The sequence below is a fragment of the Megachile rotundata genome, unplaced genomic scaffold (assembly GCF_050947335.1).
Source record: "Megachile rotundata isolate GNS110a unplaced genomic scaffold, iyMegRotu1 scaffold1404, whole genome shotgun sequence".
Lineage (NCBI taxonomy): Eukaryota > Metazoa > Arthropoda > Insecta > Hymenoptera > Megachilidae > Megachile > Megachile rotundata.
This window is the reverse complement of record NW_027474700.1, coordinates 7,501-12,500: the sequence shown is the minus strand read 5'-3', so window position 1 is coordinate 12,500 and position 5,000 is coordinate 7,501. Positions and strand designations below refer to the sequence as shown.

At 48.6% G+C, this 5,000-nt stretch overlaps 1 non-coding gene and 1 pseudogene across 1 annotated transcript; both read right to left on the bottom strand.

Annotated features, from left to right (window-relative positions):
• Window positions 1-2,311, bottom strand: part of LOC143266551 (large subunit ribosomal RNA) — a 5,320-nt pseudogene extending 3,009 nt beyond the window's left edge.
• Window positions 2,312-4,131: 1,820 nt separating this feature from the next.
• Window positions 4,132-4,286, bottom strand: LOC143266549 (5.8S ribosomal RNA). Its single transcript, XR_013041506.1, has one exon. It is a non-coding gene; the product is annotated as a 5.8S ribosomal RNA (ribosomal RNA).
• Window positions 4,287-5,000: the final 714 nt, after the last annotated feature.

Genomic DNA, 5,000 nt, shown 5'->3' with positions numbered 1-5,000 from the left:
ACGCATCTGCGACGCAACGACGACACGACTTGCGTTCGATAGTTTGTAAGATTTAACCAAGCAAAAAATAGAAAAAAAATCGCTTTCAGGCGTTCGACAACGTCGCATCACGTCGAACGTGAAGTATCCATCGATCCGAACCGCGATCATTTTTTTTCAGCGTTCAACGTTTTTGTCAATTTATCAATAAAAATGATCATGTTCGAGCGGTGGATTAGGACACAAACACGAAACGACGGCGACGTAAATTGTTATTTAACTGCAATTTTTTTCTCTTTTTAACATTTTTTGCCTTTTGCGCGCGTACGTGCGTGCGAGCGTACGTATGTTTGTCATTTGCGTTCGAAAAGCGTGAATTTTAGGACACCTCATCAACATTAGATTTCTCTTAGGGCTTAGGATCGACTGACTCGTGTGCAACGGCTGTTCACACGAAACCCTTCTCCACGTCAGTCCTCCAGGTCCTCGCTGGAGTATTTGCTACTACCACCAAGATCTGCACCGACGGCGGCTCCAGGCAGGCTCACGCCCAGACCCTTCTGCGCACACCGCCGCGACCCTCCTACTCGTCAAGGCTTCATGGAGAACGGGAACTAAATCCCGTTCCTGCGCACTTGCCGTTGACGGCGGAGTATAGGCGCGACGCTTCAGCGCCATCCATTTTCAGGGCTAGTTGCTTCGGCAGGTGAGTTGTTACACACTCCTTAGCGGATTCCGACTTCCATGGCCACCGTCCTGCTGTCTTAAGCAACCAACGCCTTTCATGGTATCCCATAAGCGTCGACTTAGGCGCCTTAACTCTGCGTTTGGTTCATCCCACAGCGCCAGTTCTGCTTACCAAAATTGGCCCACTTGGCACTCTGATCCAAGAAAAATTTTATCAATTTATATCTCGTGGCTTCATGAAAATTCAAGCAAGCCAGAGATCTCACCCATTTAAAGTTTGAGAATAGGTTGAGGTCGTTTCGGCCCCAAGGCCTCTAATCATTCGCTTTACCAGATGAGACTCGTTATGCGTTCGAGTCGAGTGCCAGCTATCCTGAGGGAAACTTCGGAGGGAACCAGCTACTAGATGGTTCGATTAGTCTTTCGCCCCTATACCCAGTTCCGACGATCGATTTGCACGTCAGAATCGCTACGGACCTCCATCAGGGTTTCCCCTGACTTCGTCCTGACCAGGCATAGTTCACCATCTTTCGGGTCCCAACGTGTACGCTCTAGGTGCGCCTCTTCTCGCAATGAGAACGAGACGCCCCGGGAGTGCGAGGCCTAATCGTAACGAGGCCCATCCTCCCTTAGTCGACTTCACGGACGACTTTCACTTTCATTTCGCCTTTAGGTTTATCAAATCCCAATGACTCGCGTACATGTTAGACTCCTTGGTCCGTGTTTCAAGACGGGTCCCGAGAGTACCCAAAGCAATAGCGTCGCCGACCGGTAATTCAAAGTTTGGCCAGTCCAAGGACTCCGCCTGCCAACAGCCCGCCAGGCCCGGTTACGGCGCTAAGTCCGTACATCCGGTATCTAGACTGGAACGAGCTTGCGGCGGTCCTGGACGCAGTGCGTTCGAGAATTTTGCGGCCCGATACCGTCTGAGTACCGTCGCGCAGTCGGCCGGGCATCCAAGGGGCTGTCATCGTACGCTAAAAGCGACGGACAGTCTTCGCCTCGGGCCTTAGACCGACACGCAACGGGTCGCGACGTTCTACTAGGGGAGAAGTGCACGACTACATAGCCGGAACATTCGCCGCGGGTGGTGTGCCCACGCCGATGGGAAACCCGCCGTAACGGGACCATCCGGGGCACTATCGCACCAACACGGGAGCCAGCTTCGTTGACGATGAATCTCCCCATTCGATCTTTTGGGTTTCTCGGGTTTACCCCTGAACGGTTTCACGTACTCTTGAACTCTCTCTTCAAAGTTCTTTTCAACTTTCCCTCACGGTACTTGTTCGCTATCGGTCTCGTGGTCATATTTAGCCTTAGATGGAGTTTACCACCCACTTAGGGCTGCACTCTCAAGCAACCCGACTCTAAGGAGAGATCCACCCGAGACGCGTACCGGTCGCTACGGGCCTGGCACCCTCTATGGGTAAGTGGCCCCATTCAAGATGGACTTGGACGCGATTCGATGTCTCGGGATAAACGGATCCTCCTGAACACTACATTTCCCAGCGGCGTTAACCGCGGGATTCAGTGCTGGGCTCATTCCTGTTCGCTCGCCGCTACTAAGGAAATCCTTGTTAGTTTCTTTTCCTCCGCTTATTAATATGCTTAAATTCAGCGGGTAATCTCGCCTGCTCTGAGGTCGTCGAAATTTTATTATTTCTTTTCAAAGTTATACCACAAACTGTACGCTCTTTTCGGGGTTTCGACACGTAATACGAAAGGTATATTAATACCAACGACGCACAGGGATTATGTCGTTCGATTTTTTCCTTGTATCGTTCGATAACCAACTATTTTTCTCTTTTCGGATCAACACAATATCGTCGACTACTCGAAGGTACGTACGAGCCAAAATGAAAGCTCGGTGTCTCCTCTCTCTTTTGTTCGACAAAAGAAAAAAGGCACTTAAAACGCCGCATATTCGGGCAGGCGGGACAACGACAAAAAAAAAAAACGACGACGACGACGTCCGGTTGTTCTCGACTCGCGTCGGAGTATATATGTATATATTATAATCGGATATATCTTTTTATCTATCCAGGGCGCGTTAAAACAAACGACGAGGAGAGACTACGACAACGAGGAGATAAAGGTCGGACACCTTTTCTTCTTACCCTCGGCGCGCTCTCGCACACGATCGTTTCATGTTTCTTTTGTCCCCTAAAGGATACATATACCGTTACAACATATTTACGTTCGAATATACACTCGACGGTCGATAAACCGTAAAGACGCATCGTCCGATACGTTTTTTCTTTTGCTGTCGCGTTCCGACGCAAAATCCCAAGAAAAGGGCGAGAATGCCAGAGACAGCCATGTAAACCATCGGTGACTTATCATGGTCCAGAGAATAAAGGGTTAAAGGAAAAAAGAAATCCCATTTTTAACGTGCGTGGTACACCTTCGTCGTGTATATATCGTTCGATGAAACCACGAGCGCACAAAAGGAGGAACAAAAGCGTTTCGAGATCGATCTTCGGTGTAAATGTCATTGTTCATTTGCGTTCGACCGTTGTTCGATAAAAGAAATTTAACACACGAACAACAATGAAGGGAGACTCTCGCAAGACGATCACCAAATAAGCGTTTATCGTTCGATCGGTCCGGGTTTTTCAACGTCCGTCCGGCACAATTATGCACTTCGAGGACTGGACGACCGGAACCCGTATTGGGATCGCGCGGTCTTCCGCTTCTAATCAACGACAACGAAGCGATCTGCGCTTGTAAATGTTAAAAAAAACGTGGCGAAGCTACGATCTCGTAATAATTTAACCGTGAAAGAGCTTCCGTCGCACGTTTATTTTTAACTTTTCCCCTCGTTGTATAAACTTTCGCACCGTCGAAAAAAAAATTCGACAATCATTTCAGACAACGTCGGGAGCGCGGAGAAACGCCGTAAACACGCTCTACTCTCGGCTTGCTTCCTTCAATTGGTGTCTAACAATTCTCTCGCAGGGCGAAGAATCATTTTCTCTCTCGTCTAAATATCCTTCTGTAGTTAGGTGTTTTCGACTCGGGAGCGCTCTTTCACGGGCGGTCGTATATGGTCTCTTTTAGGGGTTTAACTAGAAACCACGACTCACGCAAGCCGAGATAAGCGCATTCCGCCGAGAAGATCCTAAAAACTAAGAATTGCGAGATATACGAAAATGTTCTTCTGTCGCCTGTGAAAAAAATGAACACTAGCAAAGAGAGGGCGAGACACGAACGTTCCATTTAACATTCTCCGCGTCAAACGCCGACGAAATGTCCAACCATCGCTCGTACGTTTTCGCCAATTTCGCAAGTTGTTCTCTCTCTCGCGTTCGACCATCGGATCCCGCTCCGAAACGTTCGACTTTTCGGCGTTTAACAGTTTCGTTTTATCTAGTCGAACGACGAGCGGTACCGAAAAAAATTTAACAATGAAGAGAAAACCTTTTGCTGCTAAAGGCAAACGCAAGCAGTCTTTAGTTATATAAACGACCCTCAGCCAGGCGTGGTCCAGGAATTGTATCCGTGGACCGCAATGTGCGTTCGAAATGTCGATGTTCATGTGTCCTGCAGTTCACACGTTGACGCGCAATTAGCTGCGTTCTTCATCGACCCACGAGCCAAGTGATCCACCGTTCAGGGTAATCGTATAAAAATTTTTGTTCATATTTAACAACTCAGCGTCTGAAAACCAGTATGTACGTGATTTATTTAACCTGGTTTATAAATTCGTTCGATTGTCCATAGAATACTAACTCCAATCCAAGCGCAAGATCGAGTATCGGTATTCGGACGTCGTCCCGTCATAGCTCTGTTCACAGATTTACCCGAGCTGATTGATGATTAAGACGACACGATAACGTCCATGGACGGGTAAAGGACCGTATAAAACTACAGAACCGCCGATGAAACAACGCTCTGTGACGCATTTCTCTTCGTGCGGCGAGTTTTCAGTCCGTTCCGGGTGGTAAAGTCATTCAAAAACCGTGGAAAATACGAAACGCGCTGTCGCGCGTAACACAGAGTCTCCTGCTCGCTGCTTACATATATTGGACGTCTTGGCGGTATCGCGAGATTCAATACGGACACTCCATGGCCGGCGTCAGATCGGTCTACCAACGAAGGAGACTACGCTATCGTTTTCGCTTCTCAGCCGGTCCGTAAAGCGATACGTTACCATATCGTCCGTCGTAAGCAGGCGGACTCTCGTGAAGTTGCGACTTCGTTCGTCGAAGCGGTTTCGTGGTTCGATTTCCATCGGTTACCCGGACACCCCCCGCGTGAAAGCCTCCGTGTCACACTCTAAATTTCGTTTCTCGTTTAACACGAAATAGAGAGAGGCTAAAAGGGGGTGTTCC